We start from the raw sequence: 27,090 nt of genomic DNA, 5'->3' as shown, positions 1-27,090 counted from the left end.
TTATCTAATTACTTGAGGCAAATCTACTGGTTAGAAATGATGAGAAGAAAAAATGAAATTTGATTTTGTTTAGATGAATATAGTTGTATTCCATGGTATATCAAAAAATGCTGCTATAGCATTCTTAGTAGATAGCAAAACTACCGGGTAACTGCTATAGGCCGCTTGCATATTCTGGCTGTCATTCTGTGCTGCATTCATATTTTCCAAGGGACCTTCCATAAGAACTGAAAGTATTATTTTAATCTGAATACAGAAGAAAAGAGGTAATAGGAATTTTACAAGTGGGGACCAACAAAACATGGTGGGGGAGAAAAAAGGCAGAAGAGATGAAGAAACTCCCTCCCTCAGTACACTACCTACACTTCAGTGTTGCGCAATTCAGCTACGTATATATAAAATATGTGAGGCTGCTGATCACCTGTTTTGCCTCTGCATCTTTTGTTACCTAGTTTTATCTGCTCAGGAGAACAAGCTGTGCCTGTGAATTCGTCCCTCAGTTGCAGCTGTTGTGCAAAATAAAGGACAGATCTGTTTCTATCAGTCTAATTAATTTACCGGTACTTCATGCTGCTGTAACAGCTGCATGATACCAAAGAATGGCCAGGTGGAAATGAGGGCAGTGCCCTTGTACCTTTATAGGTTGTGTAAATGAGGAGGTTTTTCCCAGTGCAGGTTGTCATGTGAGGGAGAGAAAAGACATGTGTCTGTCATTAAGTAAGCATTCATTCAGGCCCTAGCTCGGCATGGGTGTTCTGCAAAGATGGGAGGACAATGAAGACACGGTTTGAAACAGACAAGTTTAAGTTCCAGAGAAGGCATATCAGGAGTCAGGAAGCTAGTTAGAACAAGGCAGAAGTTTGAGTTGCTGAGGAGCAAAGAGATGGGCAAGAAGTAGGATTATATTTAAAAGTCAGAGAGAGGTCATAATCCAAGACAGGAGTCAGGAAATGGGAGCAGGAGTGTAAGCAGAGTGTTTTCTCGTAAGATGAATTGCTCAGTCTAAGAAGCAAGTCTGATGAGGATGTGTCCCTTTCATTCTTCCTGTCTGTTCAATTTTCCTTCCTGTGCAAATAAGATTTGAGGGACAGTATGCAAAAAGTTTCACCTACACTCATAAGTCTATATTCACCTCACAATTAACAGAAGTTAATGAGTAGAAGTGGCAAGCTTTAACAGGGCCATTCTGTCACAGAAAGAGGAATAACTGTGGTCTTGCCCTCTTGCTGCTATGTTGGATGAAAATTTTATTGTATAAAGTTCTGCTCAGCTTATAGATCTTTGAAAGCTATAGATTTAGTCTAGAGCATTGCATTTTGGTTAAATTGAGATGGCGGTCAGTAACAGCAGATGGGAACTGAGTGGTGCTCCCATTCAGAAGTGGCACCGGCACCCATCCACAGGTAAAATGCCACCTGGGAATGGTGGCATGGCTGAGTCTGACTGATGAAGGGCCCTTCTTAGCCCCCGAGGCTCTCAGCCAATGCTTGACTATTGGCAACATACTTCTGTAGAACCTTGCATTATCAGGGCTGTACATCACATTGGGAGGCCAGACACATAAAGCAGGCTCCCTGTTCCAGGCCACCAACGTGTGAACAGGGTGGGATGGGTCTGGCAGGAGAAGTGAGAGAAGGCTTGGTCTTTCCCTCACACAATGGAGAATGTTTGAGTATGAACATCCAAACAGGCCTTTAGTCATGTTATAGTGATGGCAGTGGAAAGCTGTCATGTAGAGTTGTTCAGATATGATTACTCCTTATAAAATGTGTGCTCTAGTATTTAAAGTATTATGTGCAACTCTGATTTATCACTACCACTGAACATTAGATTTAGTATTACAGAGATCACACAACAGCATTCTGTGTGAATGGCTGATTTTTACACTCAGTATAAATTTCTTAAATCTGAAACACTTTCCCAGTCTTTAGCAAACTCTTTTTATAAAAGCAACCTCATTTTGAATCCAAAAAGACAAGAGTTGTCCTTTTGGGCTTGTCTTCTCTCTGCCTCTCTCTCTTACCCTCCCCCCCCCCCATCACCTTTTCTTGAGTCTGTGAAATTAATGAACTAATATATGAAGAAATGTAAGAGCCAATATTTTTAACTTGTTTTCTTTTTAATTCATTGCCTAAAAACAGAATTTTATCTTACGTGTGTCCATTTTCAATTGGTAGGTTTCCTGGGGATAATAAGGTTTCTTCTTTTCAAGTGGTTATGTGTGCTCAGTGTATTAAACATTAGTATCTTTACAAAGCAAAAGGCGTGAAACAAAAAACAAAGAGTAGCCAGCAGAGAATATCATGCAACTATGTGAGTTTTGGAGATTTGTTCATGGTACTTCTCTTGCCATTTTTCTGCTTCTCTAATTATAGATGGATTTTGCCAGGATAGGAAGTGTAACTAATAAGTTCAACCTCAAAAATGTCCACCTTTCAGCAAAATGTATAGTGTGTTATTAATTTCACACACTTCAGTGAGATTTCTCTCTCTCTCTTTCTTTTTGCCAGTAGATGCATTCTAATGTTAGTCATCTCCATGTGGTTAAGCATTTAAGTGTAGCTTTATATCTTTTCTTTGTAAGAATAAGAACAAGAATAACGTATGAATTAGCCTTAACATATTCATTCATATTGCATTCTGTTCTCAAGTTTTATTGCTCTGAAGTTTTATTTAGAAAAGCAAACTGATTTAGCAAAAGATTTTAAAACTTATTAGCATAATTGCAAACTTAGACAGTAAGAACTAGTTTGTTTTAAGACTGATAAATTGGATAACCTACATATGTGAGGCTATCTGAGTTGAATATTAATTTCTGATTTTTACTATGGGTGGTCGTTACCTGGCCAGCAGAGGTTCCATTAAGCTTGGGATACAGTCCATTTGCAATGAACCTCTGCCAATATTTTATGGAAGTGACAGATTTCAGTCACACTCATTTCTGTTCCCATCAGAATTCTCCAACATCCATAACCTGCCATTACAAGTCTTCTGGTGGTGAAGGGGGCAATTTGTGCATTGTTCAATTTATATATTTGTTAAAATTATGTCCTTCGGGGCCTATGCTTATAATTTGCATGTCTGTTGAAATACAGTTCATTCGTTTCTGGAGAAAACACCAACAACAACCTATAGCAAAATCGGACAGTTTACAAGCATTATTTAAACAACCTCCACTGTGATATTGCAGACTAGAAGCTATTTCACAAGTGCCCAAACTCTTCCAGCAAGTCGGTTTTTTTGTCATGACTGTTTAGATCACGCAAGTTCCAGGAAAAGCCCCCTGAGGCAATATGGAAGTGGCCAAGAGTCAGTAGAACAGTCATGAAGCAGACTGCTGGGGAGCAGCTTCAGGAAACAAGCAGGGATAGTTTCTTGGCCAGAAACAGGATCTACTGGACCATGGACAGCTCCTGTGTCCCAGAGCTGCAGAGCACAATTCATTCTAAAAATAAAGATGTAAGGTCTGAAGCTCAACTCCTTTGCTGGAGTGTCTCTACAAATGCTCAAGTGTTGGCGAACCAGGAGAAAGAGAGTTTTGGAGATAGAGAGCGATCGTCAATAATACTGTTTGTTGTTACTGTTGTTTCATATTCCTAGTTGGACTACAACTCCCATCAGCCCCAGCCCCATCACTCCACACAAGGGAGCTGTAGCCCAACAATATCATGAAGATTCCCCCATCCTTCCAAGAGTGTTCTGCATAACTAGAGAGATTGTGGAAAAGGCACACTCAAGGATACGCAGGCTATGTTAAGAAAGAACTATGACAGTTTACATTTTATGATTCCTAACCATTGAGGAAAATACGCCTTCACAATTTGCTAAGCAGCACTGACCTCCATTCAGGGCCGGATTTAGGTTTGATGAGGCCCTAAGCTACTGAAGGTAATGGGGCCCTTTATATGTCCAGCTGTCCTTTGTCAACAACAAATTGTCACTGCTTTTTGTATTGAATATATACTATATGGTAATTTATGGACCTAATAGGTATCTAAAGCCATTTACACATAACAAATAGGAGCCTACACAACACAAAACACTGTTGCTGTATGTAGGTTTTATTTTATTTGTTTTTTATCTTATATTTTGGAAATGTACATCCAGGTTTTTTTCCCCTTTAAATTTTTTTGGGGCCCCCAAGAGAGTGGGGCCCTAAGCTACAGCTTGTTTAGCTTATACGTAAATCCGGCACTGCCTCCATTTAGGAATTATAGCTCTGTATCTTTTCTTAAATGCTAGGCTGGATATTTTTAAACATGTGTATGAATAGACACTGTAAGAATTACGGTTCTTAGGAAAAACCTGCAACAAAACCCACAGGAATTTTTCGTAAGATACACCTTTCTTCCCTCCCCTCCCCTCAATGTTTATGTAATAACTCACACATGTGGGACTCTTGTAATCTCTAGGGGGCAATCACATTCAACATGCATCAAAAGAAGTAGTTCAGTTAAACCAACTCTCCCTATCCAGCAATAATTACCACAGGTTTACACTGAGATATAGTTGCAAAAGGTTAGTGAGCAGGGCATCTGCAAATCAAGTCGCATGTCAACTCTACATCAATAACCTCATATAATAATCTTATAATAAGATGTTAGCATTTCAGCACATCACAGCCTAATGTAAAAAGCTAAAAGAAGTTCATTTCTCTACTGTTCGGTTTGATTTATAGCTTGTCTAATATCTTACTAGTTATAAATTTAAACACCCAAGATTATATAAATAGTAATCAGTGTCAAAGGCAATAATTTAGACAGAAATTTAGCACTCTTAAAAATAGCAATCAATCATTTGTGTCTTATAAAGAAGTGGATCTCAGTCCATTCTAGATAAATGTATTTTATATGCTAAGGTTTACTGTTTACAGAGTTTACAGCCAGCTTCTATGGTTTTCATGGATTAATTTCAAAATTGCAAATTTCACAGTTTTCAGTAAAGTTGTACATTTTAATGGAAAGGATTTCCTGTAGGAGTTTTGTTTTTCTTTTTTGCAAACTCTATGTATGATGAGAGATATATTTCCATCTGTACATCATATTTTGCCACTCTTTTTCCAAAACAGCTAGCATCATGTTAATTGTAATAAAATAAGCAAACTGAACCATTTAAAAGTATGAGATTAAAATTATTTTTTTCAAAGAAAATTCCAAAGACTTTTTTAAAGCAACCAAAATCTATAACTCAAATAATGAAACAAACTGAATACAGTGGTGCCCCGCAAGACGAATGCCTCGCAAGACGGAAAACCCGCTAGACGAAAGGGTTTTCCGTTTTGGAGATGCTTCGCAAAACGAATTTCCTATGGGCTTGCTTCGCAAGACGAAAATGTCTTGCGAGTTCCTGCGGGTTTTTTTTCCTCCCCCCCTTTTCCCCAAGCCGCTAAGCCGCTTATCAGCTGATCCGCTAAGCCGCTAAGCCGCTTAACAGCTGATCCGCTAAGCCGCTATGCCGCTTAACAGCTGATCCGCTAAGCCGCTTATCAGCTGATCTGCTAAGCCGCTAAGCCGCTTATCAGCTGATCCGCTAAGCCGCTTATCAGCTGATCCGCTGAGCCCGCTAAGCCGCTAATAGCGCTAATCCGCTAAGCCGCTAATGGGCTTGCTTCGCAAGACAAAAAAACCGCAAGACGAAGAGACTCGCGGAACGGATTCTTTTCGTCTTGCGAGGCACCACTGTATTGCCATCAATTAATCCCATCTCATTAGAACTAATCATTCCTTTCAAGTCCTCATCAAAATTCCAAAAAGCATAATTACTTTGACAGAGACTAGCAGAATAGACATGAATTTTGACACTTCCTCATAAATGTGATTCACTCTCTTGTAGTCTAAAATGGTACAATTAGAGGGATCTAGACCTCTTTTACTTCCATTATATATTACAGTTTTATTCTTCTAAGAAGTGAGGTAAGCTTTGACCTTTTAATGCTGTATCAAATCACTAAAATAGATGTAAGGGAAAATCACAGTCCTTCTAGCCCCCAAGCAAATATTCTATGCTTATAAGCTGGCAAATGGTTAATCTACTAACACATTGCTTTATAAATGATCTTATTATCATTAGATAAATTGTGCTTGTTAATGTGTTTTATCTCAGCTTCTTCGTCTTGAATCTTTTGCATGGCCCCATGAGGCTCAGCCATTCCAGGGAGACTACAGGGTATGTTTTCAAAAGCAATCTGCCATTGCCTGTTGGGCAGGTCCCACAGCACAGCAGCTCTCCCTTTCTGAATGTTTATTTTTATTTTTTATTTTACAGTATTACATTCAATTACACATATTATCATTCATTTTATCATACATTCCACGTTATCCATTATACAATCTATATGTACCTATTTGTTAGTATACGTTTTCCTTATTTTTACCTTTATGACTTCCCTCCACCAAAGCTGAGCTTCTTTTGTTATTCATTACTTTTTATTGTGTTATAGATATACTTTACGTATTCCCCATTGTCCATTTTCCCATAATATAACCTTAACTTTATGAACTTCAGTCAATACTTATCAATAATTTGATTTTAGAACCATGTTTTGCCATGTATTCTTCCACACATTCCCATTCTTTCCTTGGTTTCTGGTTTGATTGGAATCTAACAGCTGTTGTCATCTTAAAGGTAAAGGTAAAGGTACCCCTGCCCGTTCGGGCCAGTCTTGCCAGACTCTAGGGTTGTGCGCTCATCTCACTCTATAGGCCAGGAGCCAGTGCTGTCCGCAGACACTTCCGGGTCACGTGGCCAGCGTGACAAGCTGCATCTGGCGAGCCAGCGCAGCACACGGAACGCCGTTTACCTTCCCGCTGGTAAGCGGTCCCTTTTTATCTACTTGCACCCGGGGGTGCTTTCGAACTGCTAGGTTGGCAGGCGCTGGGACCGACGACGTGCGATCGGCAAGGTTTTACCCACAGCGCCACCCGCTGTCATCTTAGCCAACTATAAAAATTGCCACTCACTACTGAGGGGACGCTGTCCCCTTTCCAGCTCTCCCTTTCTCTCCTTGCAGGTGTAGTTTAACCTTAGCTGGTTGCTACTGGGACCAAGTAAGTATTTCTCTCTCTCTCCCTCTTCCTTCCCTCTCTCCCTAAACATGAGTGGTGCCCCCCCATATTACAGAGTTCATCCAGCCCATAATTAATCATGCAGCATCTGTATGTTTGCATGTGTTTTGACCCTACAGCCTGCTGGTACATGTATTTTACCGTCACAGGACTGGGTCTAATTTTGTCAGCAAAACTACTGGTGATGCATAACCCATAAAATATTTTTATGACCCAATGGATCACATAACTCAATGGCGTAGCAACAGATTTTGCATAGATAATCCTGCCAGCTCAGTCCCCTGACTCAGTTAGCAGGTCTAGGAAGGCATTTGGGCTGAGCCCTTGGAAAGCCAGTTTTAATCAGGGTAGATGGTACTAGGCTATGTAGACAAGTAGCCTGACTCGGCAAGATCATTTTGTCCTAGCAGGGCTTTTACAGAGTGGAGTCATGCTTTCGTACGCAATTGATGATGATAGCAAATGTGACAGAGATAATTGTCAGTACTTGCACCTTAGCACAGCTTGTGATTTAAAACATTACAGGGAAAGCTCAGGCAGATACTTGTTTTAATACTTCCAGCATAGCTTCAGCTAATAAAACGTATACCTCAAAATCACAGTTATGCAGGTGGCAGCAAAGGTCTAAAAGGAAACATTTGAAACATAGCATATCAGCTTACCACATGGAATCCCCCCTCCCCCCACCAAGTTTAAGAGGGTTCTCCTGACCTCCCCCCCACTCCAGAGCCAATTTGGGGGGATGCGGGAGGAAGAGACGGGGGGGAGCCCCATTGCACAAGTAGAAGCCCTTGCGCTGCCACTGACGGGGTTCATTAAGCAAACCCCACCCAGAATGTTTTATAAGACCCACTTTTATTACACCAGACAATAAAGCACCTCACTAATGAGCAGATGCTGACAGATGCCTTCTGTATCACTGGCTGAGACTCTCTTTGTTTTGTCTCCGGAGAAAGATCTACAGTAGCAGCCTTGAGCTAGTAGATAAGTTTCCTGGTATTGCCTAGGATGGCAGGAGAAAGGAATGCTGGAGATACTGAAATAAACCACAAATATGAAAGCGATTTTGTTCTCCTTGGGAACACAGAGTAGTTATAATTTTAGGATACAATGTGTAAGATGGAAAATTAGCAGTTTTTGTTCGCTGGCTGTTCAGTGCAGGATTAAACCATAAGGTTAACACAATCTCTATTATGGTTGACAAGTTTACAAATGACACCAAATTGTTTATGGGATTGTATAGAGTTCCAAGGGATCTCTCCAAACTAAGTCAATGGGCAGCAGAATGGCAAATGCAATTCAGTGTAAGCAAGTATAAAGTGATGCAACTGGGGTAATTTTTCTCCCTCATCTCACATATATGTGCTAAAGGGGTCTGAAGGGGCAGTGACTGACAAGAAATGAGACCTTGGGGCCATAGTGGATAATTTGATGAAGATGTTGACCTATGTACCACAGCTGTAAAAAAAATCAGATTACATGTTTAGGATCAGTAAGAAAAAGATTAAAAATTAATCTGCCAGTATTCTAATGCAATGTTACAAATCTATGATGCAGCCACACTTGGAACTTTATGTACAGGTCTGGCCACCTCACCGTAGAAAAGATATAGCTCAAAAAGTGATCAAGGGGCTGGAGCGACTCCCTTATCTGGAGATGGTGGGGATTGAACCTGGATCATTCTGCATGCATAGCAAGCACCTAATACTGAGCTACAGTCCTTCCCAGCTTTCTTCTTCTCGTTTATATAAAAAGTAAAGGTAAAGGTACCCCTGCCCGTACGGGCCAGTCTTGCCAGACTCTAGGGTTGTGCGCCCATCTCACTCACGAGGCCGGGGGCCAGCGCTGTCCGGAGACACTTCCGGGTCACGTGGCCAGCGTGACATCGCTGCTCTGGCGAGCCAGAGCCGCACACGGAAACGCCGTTTACCTTCCCGCAAGTAAGCGGTCCCTATTTATCTACTTGCACCCGGGAGTGCTTTTGAACCGCTAGGTTGGCAGGCGCTGGGACCGAACAACGGGAGCGCACCCCGCCGCAGGGATTCGAACCGCCGACCTTTCGATCGGCAAGCCCTAGGCGCTGAGGCTTTTACCCACAGTGCCACCCGCGTTCCTTCTCGTTTATATAGTCTTGTCCAATTAAATGAAATCATGAGGCCTCCTGCCCAGGGGCGCTAAGAGGGATTCTAGCTGGGTGGAACAGTTTACATATTACATGTTGTAGGTCCCTGGTTCAACCCCAATCTAGGAAAGGGGAGGAGCAAGGTGGCAGCAAGCATGGGCTCTGACAGTGTGTTTGCACAGCCCTGACCTCACTTTGCCCACCCCCCTTCTCGAAAGCAGCAGCAACACTGCTGCCAGGAAGCTATTGCTGTGGATTGACCCACCAGGTGAGCCATTCCTGCAGGGCTGTTTTGTGCAGAGGGATTCTTTTCTGTGCAAAGTGCTATTTCTCTTCAATTCCCTTCATGAGAGTTCCTGTTTGCCAGCTCTGAGTGTATGACAAGAGACTAGAGAGATATAGCCCTATCCTGTGCATCTTGACATTTGGGTTGTGTCAAGGGTTCATATTCTGCTTGCGATGTGCCTTTATTGGTGCTGAGTTACACCATGTTGTATGCTCTGTTGTGATGATGCTGTGGGGTGTATATTGGTATTGGGATAGTGATCCCCCCATCTTTTGATGTCAATGGGAGAGAAATTTCCTGTGCTGTTGGTAGGAAAGTGACCATGGTTTGAACGGATGTAGGCTCTTCTCTAAATGTACTTCTCCCTTTTGTCATATAAGAACAAGATCAGGCCAATGGCCCTTCTAGTCCAGCATCCTGTTCTCACAGTGGGAAACCAAATGCCTGTGGGAAACCTGCAAGCAGGATTCAAGAAGAAGAAGCGAAGAGTTTGGACTTGATATCCCCCCTTTCACTCCGCTTAAGGAGTCTCAAAGCGGCTAACAATCTCCTTTCCCTTCCTCCCCCACAACAAACACTCTGTGAGGTGAGTGGGGCTGAGAGACTTCAGAGAAGTGTGACTAGCCCAAGGTCACCCAGCAGCAGCATGTGGAGAAGCGGGGAAGCGAACCCGGTTCACCAGATTATGAATCCGCCGCTCTTAACTACTACACCACACTGGCTCAAGCACAAGAGCACTCTCTCCTCCTGTGGTTCCCATAAAATGGTATTCAGAAGCATTGCTGCCTCCAGCTGTGCAGGCAGAGCAGATCCATCATGGCTTGTAGCATTCCTTAGCCCACAACTTCATCCTGTTCCAGCCATTCTACCAATGGAGCTGTCTTGGCGGCTGTGATGGCCTGGGAATCCGATTCAGAGGCTGAACCGGAGGAATCCCAGCTTGCACAGGAGTCCCCGCCTCCAGGGCCGGCTGAGCTGGGGCAGGGTCTTGATTCTGAAGCGCCTGCACCTGTGCCGGATCCTCAGGAGCAGGCACCAGGTGAATCCACTCTGGCTCCAGAGGCGATTGAGGACGCATTGCCTACAGGTGCACCTCTCCCAGCCCTGTCAGGGGAAAGTGAGTCTCCCCCTGGGTCCAGTAACCCACCGGCCTCTCCTGAGCTGCAGAGGCTCAGGGCAGAGAGGCGGAGGGAACTGGTTTCTCCCAGGAGGAGTGCTCGCCTTAAGGCCAGGAGAGGCGGGTCACCTGGGGGCCGGGACCGCCCCTGGCCTCAGAGAAGATAAAGGCCAGTCAGCCCGGTCCCAGGTTGCGGGAGCAACGTCGTTGAAGAGCTGTTTCGGCCAGCATCCAGTCCTGTTCCCCCAGAGTTCCTGTCCTTGCCCTGCTCCTCGCTGTGGACCCCGCTTTGCCCATGGAGGACTGTCTGCCGACCCTCGACTCAGGTCCTGGACCTTGGCCCACAGTAACCTCCCCCCTGGACCAGCACAGCGGCTCATCTGACATCCTGGTGGCACAGCAGGGTTTCTGCAACATTCTAAAGTCCCTCAGCAGAACGCCAGTGTAGGATAGTGCCCTTAAGGTTGTTGAAAATGCTTCCAATGTCAAAATCCAGCTATAGGTGCTGGTTTGTCCTCTCTGGAACCAGGCAGTTGTAGTACACCGTGTTGATTTTGGTGCACTAAATTACTGGTGTGCTGTCAAAGCCAATTAGACATGCTGAAAACGAAGCACACGGCTTCTCTGTGTCATTATGCTAGATTTGTTTTTGTTTTGGTAACGCTTTTTGTGAAAGAAGCCTGGTGAAAAACTAGAAAGCCACAATTTCTAAAAAGCTCAGACTGTGAAAAATATCCTTGAATGTTTGTCTTCTGAACATCTGAACGGCCATAAGGTTTCAGTGTTTTGTTTTTTTTAAGTGAAATGCTCCTCTCTTGATCTGATTTAATTATTGGTTTATGCATTTAATCACTTTTCAGGGATTTTTACTCTTGCTCAGGTTTGAGGATTAAAGTTCTAACTACACTGTGGTTTAATGTAGAAATATACACTTTCTGACTGTGTGTTAAGCCTGGAAACATCTGACTTCTAACCCAAGTAGAAAAGTTGTAAGGTAGGGGGACTATTTGGCAAAAGTTTGGTGGTTTCAGTGAATGAGTAGTTCCTTAAATTAAAGGCTGTCCATTTAACAGTAATCAAATCACAGTCAAATTTCAACAATAGCCTTTAATATTTTCATATCAAAGAAAACTGGTGTTGATTAAAGGCTGAGGGGAAAGGAGACATCAGTCATTCACCTCAATGTCTTTTCTAGTAAATTATAGCTTGATAAAGATAATTTAAAAGATTATTTTATCATGGAATCTTTTGGATATTTATCTGTTTATAACAATATTTTGTATATTTTGAAAGAAGGTAATAAAAAATAGAAAATAGATGAACTGAAGCAGAGATGTGATTTGAAAGTGTTGGTAGGAATGTTAGCAGCCTTTCATGAGGAAGACAAATTGCCCCATTTTTTCTGTATCCAAACGTCTTGTACAAGAAGATGGGCTACATCACTGGTGCTTTGATTAAGTTAATATTCACCATATCTCTTTGACTTAGAAAGGCAAAGCTTTATAAAAAATCTTCCTGGACACAAGTTTGTTGGATTCTATCTTTTGTGCCACAGTTAGTGAAATTAACTACAGCTATTTCTCTTAATAACAAAATAATATGAAATATGGGTATGTAGAGAAAAATATGTCTGTCATTGAAGTGCTGAAATCCAGCCTAAAGGCAAAATTACCCCTCTCTGGAATACTTGGTATCAGTAATTCAGAAAGCGGTAAGAGGTGACATGATAGAAGTTTATAAAATCAGGCATGGCATGGGGAAAGTGGTTAGAAAGAAATTCTTCTCCCTCTTTACTAACACTAGAACACATGGACATCCCATGAAGCTGAAGATTCAGAGCAGAGCAAAGACATGACTTCTTTGCACAGGCCAATCTACTGTTCTTCCATTTTTAAATTTTATTTCTGGGCTCCTACAGCCAGAATTTCATATGCAGTTTTCTATAACTTTCTCTTTGTCCATGCATTTGTTTTCTGACAAAGTTCAGGATATGATGAAACACAGCACATAAAGGAACTTGCATTTGGCCCTGCTAGCTTGACATGAGCTTTGCCCTTCCTCACCTTACTTCCCAACATTTTGTTTAACATGCAAATATGAAAGGAATGAAACACACATGAGATTCTTACTGCTTATGGTAATGAATGCCCGATCTCAGTGACTGCACTGTCTTTACACTGAGATCAGCAGAAGGGAAAGTTAAGAACCTCATTGGCTTTGAACTTGTCTCTTCTGGGAAAAAGTGATGCAATTTCAAGTGAAAAGCGAATATGACTAGAACTTTAGAAAACCGTGATAAATGAAGTTCAAGCCAGATATACCAATCAGCTTATGAGTCATCTTGGAAAGGCTGGCTTGATTTATAGTTGCAAAAGGAACTCCTGAGTTTTGCATAGTTTGACCCTGATTCTGGAAAAACAGTTTTGGTTTTGGCGAAGTTTCAGTTTGAACTTTGGTTTTGTTTGAGCTGAAAAGTCAAAGCAACATTTGGGAAGGAAACTAAAGCCAAAGAAAAGATTTGGATGAAGATGCAAGCTGTAACAGCCAAGACCTGTTTTTTTTATATATAAATTAAAAAATACTCTAATTGTGATAATTGTTTGTTTCAGAGATACAGGAACACACAGACATATAGTCATTTATATTTAGGAAATGTTAAGCCTCAAATTGCAGCCACCTAGTGATATGAAACAGATACTGTCAGAAAAATTGACTCCATGGACACTTAATCTGCATTGAAGGGTGGAGCTTATTTACATGTTGAGAGTCACTAGTTATTGCTTGCAGCACTAGTGACAGTGCATCAACACAAGAAGAAACTGGCACTGCTTTCCCTAACCCTGAATGGTCCTGGGGATAAGCTCTGTGTGTGTGTGTGCAAGTTTCTGAAGGGGGAAAGGTTGGAAAGTCGAAGATTGTTTTACAGAGCCTCCCAGGTCCACATCTGGTTGTTGCTTGAATATTTGCTGTAAAGCCTGGGGATATGAGAATTGCTTGTCGACTGTGAGTTGGCTGTTTGTGAGAAGAAGCTGTTCCTATAGACCTCTTCGCTGTTTGCCTGCCTGCAGGGAGAATTCTCTTATCTCACCTCAGAATTGGAGTTCATAGGGCGTTTTATATCACTTGCAGCCCAGGAGAAATATGAGTGGAAGTATAGATTTTCAACTCTGCACCTAGACTTTGGGGTAACACTTCCTTGGACTTGGGGGAGGGAGCTAACTGCTGCTTTTGTCTGAAAAAGCCTTTGGGTTTTCATGCGAATGTTCCATTCATTGTATTTTAAGAAATGCATTTGGTATTGTTGTTTTTTACATCTTAGATATGTGATGAGTGGCAGGGAAACATTTGCCCAGATGTGAAAATTAGACTGTTAGGTTTCTTGGCCGGGGGCTTGAGCCACTAGCATAAGCAGAAAGATTTGCCTTTAAACATTTGAACGCAGCCCTTGGTTTCAATTAGTTCTCCCCATTTTAATTTATCTGTTGATTTATGAGTTCCAGATTACTTGATCTGGTTTGTGGAGTGCCACTGCTATGTTAGTCATTAGTCATTTTTGTTTGTTTATATTTTGTTTCTGGACTTAGGTCATACTACTGTGCATTCAAAGTTGGCTGCAGTTTTCAGTTCATGTCCTTTTTCAATATAGGTTACAGATGTGCATGAGTGCATTTGTACATGGGTTAAATACCATGCAAAAGAACTGTGATGTAATCCAGCAATATTTCTTTTTGTATAGTGATGTAAGCAATGTACACATGTGATAGTGATATTGATGCAATAGTGCAATTGCATGAACATGAATGCTGAGGCCATGTTTTAATCAAAGCACATATGTAACAGTTAGCATTGGCAACATGCATAAGAGGAAAGAGAAAAAGCATGTGAATGGCAAACTGTGAAACGGCAAACCACAACTGCATCAATTTCAAAATTAAACTGGAAGGCAGGTAGCAGTGAGACAGAGCTAATTAATCAGGACAGGAGTTGTCTCCTAATTTCTAGTGTTAAAATGAAGATCACTCTCTCTTTCACACACACACAAAATATATTTTATATGCGTACATGAGCTAACAATGGTTAATTTTATTCTGCCTATATATAGCAAAGTTTTAAAACAGGAATGTAAGCTATGAAGAATTACAGACAAAGCCAAAAGACATAACGGTTTCTTGCAATGTCAAGATTTTTGAAATTGTACTTGTGCAGTATTAGTATTAGATGGACTTTGTGTTTCATTTTTAGCCTAAGAAGTCTTCTTCATCAAGAAGACTTGATGAAAACTTGATACCACCCCATAAAAGTACAGTTACAGTCTATATATAACATCATGGTAATTTAAAAAACACACACACCTTGCATTGTACTGGAGGCATATTTAATACCTCTTTTCTGAACTGTGAACCAAATTAATATACCATGTTTTTGTGCTTCTGATTAGAGAAACAATTCTCAAATATAATACTGCACAGGGCACTTTGATACCTGTAGATATGATACGGAGTTCACCGAGAGTGTCACCAATGTGTGTCCCATTGAAATAAATGGAATTCACATAGAAATTGTGCTTTGATGGTAGATAAACAAACCATTAGAGATTTGTTTCCTCAACTGCTATGTATTTTGTCCTCTAAAAATCAGTAAAAAAATTACAGCTTCTGCTGTTATGGAACTCTACTTATAGATCCATTTTTAAATATATATATTTTAAAAAGTAATTGCATTTTAAGCCTCCTTTTGGCATTAAAAAGCCTTCTGCTTATTCTCAGACTGTCAAGCAGTTAAAATATGTATTAAAGTTTCGTGGCAGCTCAGTCAAGCAGGTTTGAGTAATAAAGTAGAGAAATTCATTTTTTTATAGAATATTTATTGAGATTTTACAAAAACATAGATTTAAAAAATACAAAGAGAAACATAGTAAAAGAAAAAGATAAAGAAATAAAAAAATAAAAAATACAAAATAAAAATAACAATACAAAATACAAAAAAGACAGATAAATAAAAAAGAATTAAAAACAAATCTGTTTTTTATAACTTTAAATTCGTTAGCTTGTTTCCTTGACCTCCTCACACCTCCCCTTTTCGTATTCCCAATTAATATAATCAGCAAATCCTTACCCTCTTTCATTTGTCTTAACTCTCTATCTTAACATATTGTACCTCTATATTTTCATCCTTTATCAATTCATTTTTGCATATTCTTGTAACTTTGTTGCTAATGCCACTTATTTCCAATCCAACATCATATTTAACATTCATTAATTTTACAGTATTTCTGAAGATAGTCTTTAAATTTCTTCCAGTCTTCTTCCACCAACTCTTCTCCCAGGTCTCGAATTCTGCCAGTCATTTCCGCTAATTCCATATAGTTCATCACCTTCATTTGCCACTCTTCCAGGGTGGGTAAATCTTGTGTCTTCCAATACTTTGCAATGAGTATTCTTGCTGCTGTTGTTGCATACATAAAGAAAGTTCTATCCTTCTTTGGCACCAATTGGCCGACTATGCCCAGGAGAAAGGCCTCTGGTTTCTTCAGGAAGGTATATTTAAATACCTTTTTCATTTCATTATAAATCATCTCCCAGAAAGCCTTAATCTTTGGGCACAACCACCAAAGGTGAAAGAATGTACCTTCATTTTCTTTACATTTCCAACATTTGTTATCGGGCAAATGATATATTTTTGCAAGCTTGACTGGTGTCATGTACCACCTGTATATCATTTTCATAATATTCTCTCTTAAGGCATTACATGCCGTAAATTTCATACCGGTGGTCCACAACTGTTCCCAGTCCGCAAACATAATGTTATGACCAATATCTTGTGCCCATTTAATCATAGCAGATTTAACCATTTCATCCTGCGTATTCCATTTCAACAGCAAGGTATACATTCTTGAAAGTATCTTAGTTTTGGGATCTAACAATTCTGTTTCCAATTTTGATTTTTCCACCTGGAAGCCAATTTTTTTATCCAAATTATAAGCCTCTCTTATTTGATAATAATGAAGCCAGTCTCGCACTTTATCTTTTAATTTCTCAAAACTCTGCAATTTCAATTTATCTCCTTCTTGTTCCAAAATTTCCCAATATTTCGGCCATTTGGCCTCCATATTGAGCTTTTTCTGAGCCTTCGCTTCCATTGGTGACAACCACCTTGGGGTTTTATTTTCCAATAAGTCTTTGTATCTTATCCAGACATTGAACAGTGCTTTCCTGACAATATGGTTTTAAAGTAGAGAAATTCAAACTGTAATCTAAGTCAAATCCTGTAGGACAAAACAGTCAAGTTTAAGTTTTCTTTGCATTTGATTTTATATGTCACCTTGATATGTTTTATATCTTGCATTCAGAGCTAGCCTATATATCTCCAGTAAGTCCAATTGAGATCAGTGGCCCTTACTCCCAAGTAAGTGAGCAGAACATTGCAGCCCTAGGTACTGAAAGTTATATGAGTGAGCTTTAATATGAGTGAGCTTTAGTCCCTATATATGCATTATTTTTTATAATGACTTTTATCTCTGCACTGCATGTTTTTAGCTGTCCATAGAAGCATCAGCTGCAGTACTCAGCTACTGCATAGTCAGCTGAGGTTGTGAGGAGTGGGATTCAGGGCCTGATGGGCCATGCACATACCTTTTTCATTCTTAACTTTTGCATATGAAAAGCTGATGTGGTTGAGCACAAAGAAGCTTGAATCTAACAAGGGGAAACATTTGTTCCAGTCCTAGCTCAGTCTAAGATTCACTGAGCATTTTCGTATCAGCATCTCTCAGCCCCTGTCCTCATCATTAAAATGTGACTTCCCAAAATGGTTAGGGAGCTGAAGGATGAAGAGGTCCTAAAATGCCTTGCATGCTAAAAATGCTTGTTGATGATTAAATTAAAACTCCCACATTTGACCTTTTTTGGTGTTTTTATGGAAAGGTTTCCAGTGGAGCTGAGCTGGCATTTCTCAGAAAACATAGCTGAGAAAGATTTTTCTTTATCTTGCCCGTCTTAGGGGGAGACGGCGAAGGCCACTTCATATAATTTTCTCTGGATATTGTCCACCAATGGTTGAGGCAGGGCTTGCAACAGTGTGCTACTGTCACTGCTGGTGCCAAGCCCCTCCCCAAAATACTGCTGGAGGATTTCTCCCCTCCCTGGATAAATGTAGTGAAATCCACTCCCCTTCCAGTTAATTTCAAGAGGCCATTTGCACAGCTCCAATAGGCATCCTTTCCAGTTACTTCAGACTGTTACAGAAGCAAATTTTAGTCAGCTCATCAACTCAGGCTTGAAGCCCTGCTTTCATCAGGGACTGGCTGCGTAATGAAGTGCATCACTGGGATCACCTAAGCACAGTTCATCCTAGCAGGCTTGGCCAGTGCCTGTCAGTCAGTGATGCCAGGTGTGTTGAGTTTCTGTTAATTGGTTCTCATGGGAAACTTACAGATTCTGGCTTCACACAATTAACTCAAGGCAGTGTCAATTTACTCTTGGCAGAAAGCCAAGGTCAGCTTGACCTAGAAACTACTTACTCTGATTGGTTAACGACCAGCACTCAACTCTGTTATCTAGGGATTGCTAGCACAGTGTGATGTGGGGTGTGTTAGGAGTAGGAGTGCTGTGTGTGGTTAAGAGAGAGAGAGAGAAAGAAAGGATTTATTTTGCTTTGTTTTGTATGCAGAAACTCTGCTGGTTTTATTTTTCCTTTTAATAAATCCTGTAAATAGTTATTCTGAGTCTAGCTGACTAGTCATTTCCACCTCAACTAGCTTCTTCGCTGTGCAGGAAAACTCTGCTACGTTTGGGCTAAAGCCATTAGTGCTATGCCTGACACTTCAAAGTTCCATGAGGTTATGGGTATTGTGCTGCCAGCCTGAGTTGTGGTGGTGTCAGCATCAACGGTGTTGGTTCCAGTAGTTCCAGAAGTTGTTGTTCCTGGACAGTGGCTGGTTCCTGACTGTGGTGAGCTGGTGACGCAGCGGACACAAGGACAACAGCTGCAGCGTGTGAGTGCTGGGTGCTGTGGTTCCTGTTTTCTCTCTCGGTGGTCGTGAGTAGCTGGTTCCGGGTTCCAGGGACATCGCTCTCAAGATGGCCTCACAACCAGTTCAGATGGCTTTTGAGCGTCTGAATGACTCCAATTACTTGCTGTGGTCGGAACGCATGCAGGCAGTGCTGCAGAGGGATCGTCTCTGGCAAGTGGTGAGTAAGTTTCCTGCGAAGCCTGATGATGAGGACCTCGATAAAGACCAAAGAGCAAGGGCCACAATTGTCTTGGGGCTGGAAGATTCCCAGTTGCCGTATGTGAGGGGAATCAAGACAGCTAGAGGTGTGTGGCAAGCACTTAAAGAACTCCATGTGCGTGAGACAGCGGTTTCCAAGCTGTTCATTCGCAAGGCATTGTACAAGGCAATGTTACAGCCTGGGGTTACAATGCAGGAACACCTACACAGTTTACAGTTAAAGTTTGCTGCGCTACAGGAAAGAGACTGTGCATTAGACCAGCAGGAGAAGGTGGCTATTATTTTGAGTTCTCTCCCGGAAAGCTGGGATAATTTAGTTTTGTCTCTAGAAGGCATACAGGAGCGTGATTTATCAATCAGTTACGTTACTGGGCGTTTGATTGAAGAGTGGCAGAAGAGGCAAGAAAGGTCGTTGGCTGCAGAGGCTTCTACAGGCGGGCGGTTTGGAAGGAGTTCTCATGCCGTGCCAGGGGTGAAGCAAAAGCAGCGTACCGGTGAGGAGTCTGCGTTTGCTGTTAGGCGTTGTTTCCGATGTGGGTCTTCAGCACATCTAAAACGACAATGTCCGGAGTTGGTCAAGTCTCAGCTGCCGGTGCAGGAGCAGAGACGAGATCAGCAGCAGCGGAAAAAGAAGTTCTTCAAACAAAAACAGTCGGCTCAACTGGTGACCGCCGAGGTCAAGATTGCTGATGAGAAACAAGCTGTCTGGGTGGTCGATTCGGGAGCATCTCGGCACATTGTAAATTCAGATGAATTGTTTGTTTCCAAGAACTCAGCACAGCGCAGCCAGGTGGCTCTAGCAGACGGAAGTACTTCCGAAGTGATTTCGGGGGGTGCAGTTTTTGTTCCTTGTCTTCGTGAATGCCTGCAAAATGTACTTTGTGTGCCTTCATTAAGGAGCAATCTGATGTCTGTAGATTGTTTGCTAAAAGCTGGGTTTAAAGTGTATTTTGAAGGAGACAGTTGCATTATTAAGAAGGCTGGTGAGATTTTAGGCACTGCTAAGTCAGAGGGAGGCTTGTTTTGGCTTAAAGCAGGATCTCAAGTTGCAGCAGTAGTCAGTAAATCTCAGCCTGCAGTGAATAACAAAGCTATACATGACAACTGTGTGCACTTATTGCATAGGAAAATGGGGCATGCTTGCTGGAAAAGTATACTAAAAATGTCTGAATTGGCTGATGGGGGTAATTTAAAGAGTTGTAACAAGTACCTTGATTGTAATGTTTGTAAAAAGGTTAAAACCCACAGAGTCTCTTACCCCAGAAGTGACAGAGTTAGTGAGTCACCGCTACAGCTGGTTCACATGGACGTAATTGGTCCATTTGCTGTAAGCAGGGGTGGATCGCGTTTTTCATTAACAATTGTGGATGACGCCACACGTTATTCTTGGGTTTTTCCCATGAAGAATAAGGGTGACGTGTTCACTAAGTTTAAAGGCTGGGTGGCATCTGTGGAAAGATTTCTGTCCACTAAACTCAAAAGGATTCAGACGGACAGAGGTGGCGAATTTATGTCAAATGCTTTTAGAGATTGGTTACAAAAGCGTGGCATTGGGCATAGAAAAACGAACGCTTTTTCCCCAGAGGAGAATGGCGTTGCAGAGCGAAAAAACAGATCTTTACAAGACATGATGTTTGCCATGCTTGATGATGCTGATTTGCCCATGTCTTATTGGGGGGAGAGCATGCTCACTGCGTGTTATCTCCAAAATAGGCTCTTTCATCAAACAATAGGTACAACTCCGTACTTTAAATTGTTTCAGAAAAAACCCAAAATTGACCATTTGCATGTGTTTGGATCAAAAGCCTGGGTGTTAATTCCAAAACAAATGAGGAAGAAGGGAGATCCTAAGACCAAACAGTTAGTGTTTGTGGGTTACCAGGAGCTGGGAAAAGGTTTCCGCTTTGCTGAAGGGACAAATGGCATTGTGATCTCCAGGAATGCCAGTTTTTGTGAACATAGTGGCTGGGAGAGACTACATGCCAATACTGAGGTTTGGTTTGAACCTTCCCAGGAGCTTCATGACTCTGAAGGTAAACATAGAGAATCAGAGTCTGAGGGGGAGGAAAGTTCAGATAAGAGCTCTCAAGAAAGTGGAGTTGCCCAAAGACCAGTTGTTAAGCAACAAAAGAGAGGTCATAGTTCTGAGGAGGAAAGTGGGTCAGAAGAAAAATTTTCTCCCAGAAGATCTAAAAGACAAAACAAAGGAGTGCCTCCAGTGCGTTTTTCTCCAGATACTGCAAATGTGTTTAGTGTGATTGCAGAACCCAAGAGTTTTCAGGAGGTGTTAAAGTTACCAAAAGAGGAGGCAGAGCTCTGGAAGCAGGCAATGGAGGAAGAGATGTCCTCTCTGAATGAGCACAAGGTTTTTACACCAGTAGCAGCGCCTGAGGGGGCAAAGATTGTAGGCTGCAGGTGGGTGTACAAACTTAAACCTCTGGTGACAGGAGAGTACAAATACAAAGCTCGTTTAGTGGCTCAAGGATACTCTCAGAGGCCTGGAAAAGATTATGACGAGACTTTTTCCCCTACTGCTAAGGGGGACAGTGTAAGGCTGATTTTAACGCTTGGAGCAAAGAGAAAACTCCTGTTAAACCATTTTGATATCCAGACTGCATATTTACATGCATCAATATCAGAAGACCTGTATCTAGCCGAACCGCCTGGTTATGAGACAGGTTCCAATAGAGTGTTGAAATTAAACAAAGCTCTATATGGTCTTAAACAGGCTGCAAGATCTTGGAACAAATGTTTCCATGAGGCCTTAGTGTCATTTGGTTTCAAGCAGAGTACAGCTGACAATTGTGTTTATGTACGTGGTACAGGCAGTGATCAAGAGTTTTGTCTGATTTATGTAGATGATGTATTGTATGCTTGCAAAACAGATAAACAAACTAAAAGGTTTGCCAAGCAATTGTCCAGTAAGTTCAAAGTGAAAGACTTAGGCCCGGTTAGGACATATCTAGGGTTGGAAGTGTGCTGGGCCCAAGATGGCAGCTGCCTAATTAGTCAGCAGAACAAAGTTAAACAACTACTGACTACATACAGGATGCAGGATTGCAAAGGGGCAGTGGTGCCTATGGATCCAGGTTTCATAAAAACACTTCATACAGACGAGAGTCCTGAATTTGAACATCCTGATGTATATCATTCTGTAATTGGAAGTTTATTGTATCTAGCACAATGGTCCAGACCTGATATTAGCTATGCAGTAGGCATATTAAGTAGATTGGTCTCAAAACCCACACTAAATGCCTGGAAAGGGGTAAAACAAGTTCTGAGATACCTCAAACAGACAATTGGCTATATGTTACAATTAAATTCTTCAGAGGATGAAATGTTGAGTTGCTACTGTGATAGTGACTGGGGAAATTTGCCGGATAGAAAATCTGTCACAGGACTAGTCATAATGGTCGGTGGAGCTTTAATCAGCTGGCGGTCACGCAAGCAAGACGTTGTAAGTGTGTCATCAACGGAATCCGAGTACGCCGCATTGAGTGAATTGTGCAACGAGGTGATTTATTTCAAGCATTTGTTAACAGATTTAAAAGTAAATTGTGGAGAACCAGTACAAGTTTACATTGATAATCAAGCTTGTATAACCTTAAGTAAAACAGAGGGTTTCAAATCACGTTCCAAACATATCTCTGTAAAATACCAAAATGTACGTTGCTGTGTACAAGACAATGTAATCACCTGTACTTATGTATCAAGTGAAGAAAATGTAGCAGATGTGTTAACTAAACCATTGGCAAAGGTAAAGAACAAACGAATGTGCAAGGGTTTAGGTTTGCTGGAAAAATAATCTCCTACATAGGTGTATTTGATGTTAATTGTCCAGCAGAATCTGTGAGGGGGTGTTGAGTTTCTGTTAATTGGTTCTCATGGGAAACTTACAGATTCTGGCTTCACACAATTAACTCAAGGCAGTGTCAATTTACTCTTGGCAGAAAGCCAAGGTCAGCTTGACCTAGAAACTACTTACTCTGATTGGTTAACGACCAGCACTCAACTCTGTTATCTAGGGATTGCTAGCACAGTGTGATGTGGGGTGTGTTAGGAGTAGGAGTGCTGTGTGTGGTTAAGAGAGAGAGAGAGAAAGAAAGGATTTATTTTGCTTTGTTTTGTATGCAGAAACTCTGCTGGTTTTATTTTTCCTTTTAATAAATCCTGTAAATAGTTATTCTGAGTCTAGCTGACTAGTCATTTCCACCTCAACTAGCTTCTTCGCTGTGCAGGAAAACTCTGCTACGTTTGGGCTAAAGCCATTAGTGCTATGCCTGACACTTCAAAGTTCCATGAAGGTGGCCATGGTTTTGGAGAGATGGCATTGCAGGCCAAATTGGTACTTGTGCCAGGCCTAATGAGTCTTGTGGGCCAGAGGTTCCCCACTCCTAACTCGGGGGTTGTGGAGGTTTGTTAGAGTAATATATCCCCTTGCTCTTGTCTGTTTTCTGCTCTTTTACCAGTTCTGCTAGTAGTGTTTGCCTGGAAAAAGCTGGGCCTTCAAATCTTCCTGTCCACCCATCCACCCATCAGTTTTGCTCTTAGTTTGTGTAACTTGTGATACCAACTGATCAGAACACACTTGTTTCCCCTCCCCAGTTCATCATAACGCCTTACCCCTTGCACTCATGGTTCTGAAACTATTCAGGGTTATTTTCTGTGAAGCTTCTTTTTGTAACAAAATGCCCCCCTCCAAACCAATCTTAAGGTTGCCTAGCACAAAAGCTGTAGGACCTCTTTGCCTGTAATATGTCAAGCTTCTTACCTGAGGGCACTTTTATGATGGGTGTATGCTGTTTTCATACAAATTACCCATAAAACAGAAAGGGAGATAAAGTGAATCCTTTTTAAAAACACTATACTTGTAAAGGTTTCCCTTGCAGAAAAGACGTTGCATCTACCCTTCTGAAATATGTCAGAATTTGTTCCCTCAGATGAGGCTACCATGCCTGCAAATATACCGTCAGGGACGGTTCCTTTTTGCAAGATAAAAAAAATAAAATCTTAAGCATATCTAGTATAAAGAAGCCTGAACCTATTTTTAATTGGGCAGAAGTTGTCCACTCAAGGGGGGCTAAGATGCTGTCAAATTTCATTCAGTTCTGTCAAAAATAAGGAAGGCAATAGCCTTTTTTTATTGCCCCATAATAGTGAATGAGGAAAGCACAAAGCTTTGTTTTTTGTTTTAATCGAGATTCCGGGTCAGACCCACAAGCCAAATCAGACTGCCCCTGAAGCACTTTGGACCAAATCTTGCTCTTTGCTGAAGCAGGGTCTGAAGTGAATTGTGTGGTCAGTGTTCACGCCAATATAAACTATAAAGTTAATCTGCATTCATCTGTTCATAAAATGTGAACAGTCCCTAAATTTCATGAACAGTCTTGAAAATGCTGGTAGATGTAGTAAGGAACAGTTCATCATATTGGATGAAAGTATGCAGTTTAATTCTCTTAGTAATAATATTACTGTTGGTACATTGGCATTGCAAAGCTCAAGCCATTCAAGCTGCAGAAATGAAGCAGAGAAGAATGCAGTGTCTGGAGAGCAGGAATGGAAACATCTGGCGTCATCAGCAAGCAGAACATATTGCTTGAGAGCTGCAAACTTTCCTTCATGAAAGGTCTCCTCTAACTTTTTTTTTTAAAGCCCTACTCCCTCTTGTGCTCATTTCCATCTGTCAGCTGAAAGCTGGGCCACTTCCCTTAACCTTCCCAATTGTCTTCTCTATATTTCCGCATCTTATTTTTGACAATCTGTACTGAAAAGCGGCAATTTCTTCCACAAACCCCATTTTTCCTACCCCCACTCCTTTGCTTACTTTGAGGCAATGAAATATTTTATGGCCAACGGTGGAAGAATTTAGATTCAGGACAACTCTCAAGGGCAGTTTGTCTAGCAAACAAATGAAGAAAGCATGTAACGTAGATTTACAGCTCAGAGGAAGTCTATAAAGATTGAGTATAAGTGAATTTAGGAAAACAGATGCAAGTCTATATTCAAAAAGGAAATGTGTTTTCATTGAAAAGTAATTTCAGAAGTGCTGAGAACCCATGAATCCCATTGAAGCCAATGGGTGACAGAAGTGCTCAGCAAAGTTGAATATCAGCCTATTTCATTTTTATTAAGTGCCAGGACTTAAATACATTTGACCTCGGTCTGAACAATATTGCACTATTTCCATCTCAAACTACTAAGAGATGCAATCTTCTACAGCACAACAGGATCTAATAAAGATCTCTGCATTCACACATTGCTTCACTTTTTTCACACTTTCACAAGTTTGTGCGAAAATTCCTATCGAAGTTTAGTATACTGTGTTTGTTTTTGTTTCTCAGTTGTTCCCACAGTAAGTGCTTGTTGCACTTTTACAACTCACCCTCCACAAGAGTGTGTCAAATGAGTTCAAAGACCACACTTCTGACATTATCATAAAGGGCCCTGGCCATTAGGTCCAGCCGTGACCGACTCTGGGGTTGCGGCGCTCATCTCGCTTTATTGGCCGAAGGAGCTGGCGCTTGTCCACAGACAGCTTCCGGGTCATGTGGCCAGCATGACTAAGCCGCTCTGGTGAACCAGAGCAGCACACGGAAATGCCGTTTACCTTCCCGCCGGAGCGGTACCTATTTATCTACTTGCACTTTGACATGCTTTCGAACTGCTAGGTTGGCAGGAGCAGGGACCAAGCAATGGGAGCTCACCCCATTGTGGGGATTCAAACCGCCGACCTTCTGATCGGCAAGTCCTAGGCTTTGTGGCTTAACCCACAGCGCCACCCGCGTCCTGACATTATCATAGTATTGCCCAATAATATATTTTATATGAAAAGGGCAAATGACATGTGAATAGAAATACAAGTGCTGTCAAATACAGTGGTACCTCAGTTTACGAACTTAATCTGTTCCAGAAGTCCATTCTTAAACTGAAACCATTCTTAAACCGAGGTGTGCTTTCCCTAATGAGGCCTCCCCCCTGCCGGTGCCCTTCCACCGCTCCGCTTTGATTCTTAGACTGAGGTAAAGTTCGCAAACCGGGACACTACTTCTGGTTTTGCGGAGTTTGTAAACTGAATAGTTTGTAAACAGGGTTGTTCTTAAACCGAGGTACCGCTGTACCATTTTCTGATAAGTGTAAAAGAATCCATTTTCTTATTCTCTCTTAAATATTAAACTATTGTATTTCAAAAGTAAGACATGGAAATATCCCTTATTTTTAGTTTTCCTGTAAAATAATGTTGATGCAACAATTCTACTTCAAGGTATAACATTGAAGGTATATAAGATATTTACTTACATGTAGGTAGTTCAAGTTATTTTATTTATTTAGCAAAGTTTATCTACTGCTTAATAAAAACCCTGAATCTATTTACATAAAATAATACAAAGCAGTGCTATTAAAATTAAGAGACTTTAAAAACAGTAGGCATAATAAAACTATCAAAATATAGATAAAATCAAGTTTTTAAATATATACACAATAAAATTAAATGTCTGGGTAAGCTTGCTTAAAACAAAAACAAGCAGCCAGTGTGGTCCCTTCAACAATAGTGTTACCTTTCCCTGGCCAGGTACATCACTCATTAACCTTCTATCTGCATCCTGCACTGGCTGAAGCTTTCAGACCTATATCAAGGGCAGCCCCATACAGAAAACATCACAGTAGCTGAGTCTTGAATTTACCAGTGTGTTGGTGACTGAAGCAGTGCTGTCCCTGTCCAGGAGCAGCTGAAGCTGGTGAAGGGTGTTCTTGCCACTGGGGCCGCATGGATCTCCCGAGACAGCAATGGATTCAGAGGGAGACCAACCGCACCCAGAATGAGTTAAAAGCCTAATTCCCGGTCCTGGGAACCGCTCCACCTGCAGGACCTTGATCTTGCCAGGATTCAATTTCAGTTCAGTGGCCCTTCTCTAGCCCACCACTGACATTGTAATGCCAGCAGAGCATGCAAGTAACTTCACAAAACATTCCCAGCAGAGCTGTTATTTCTACACCACCTGTTCTTTTCTTCTCGGAGCTGCATTTCCTGTGCTGTATTCCTGTTACATTTCTCAAACTAAGGGAGGTCAGCTTGGGTTAGTATTTGGTTGGTAAACCTGTCCAGAGATACCATAGGGAAGCCGTGATGATATTTTGGACAGTAGGCTTTGAATTACAGGAGGTGCTATCCTTCAGAGGTGATATAAAGACCACATGTGGTCATTAACAATCCCTTGGTCCTTGCCTTTACAGTAAGAATGTTAATCCCAGTGTGCTGGATTAATTCCAGCT

At 41.4% G+C, this 27,090-nt stretch overlaps 1 protein-coding gene across 10 annotated transcripts in view; it reads left to right on the top strand.

The window, feature by feature from the left end:
* Nucleotides 1-27,090, top strand: part of ERC2 (ELKS/RAB6-interacting/CAST family member 2) — a 527,327-nt gene that overhangs the window by 257,324 nt on the left and 242,913 nt on the right. The gene's annotated exons all lie outside the window — the stretch shown is intronic.

The sequence above is a fragment of the Podarcis raffonei genome, chromosome 2 (genome assembly GCF_027172205.1).
Source record: "Podarcis raffonei isolate rPodRaf1 chromosome 2, rPodRaf1.pri, whole genome shotgun sequence".
NCBI lineage: Eukaryota > Metazoa > Chordata > Lepidosauria > Squamata > Lacertidae > Podarcis > Podarcis raffonei.
The sequence above is the reverse complement of the archived record's forward strand: the minus strand, read 5'-3'. Positions and strand labels throughout refer to the sequence as shown.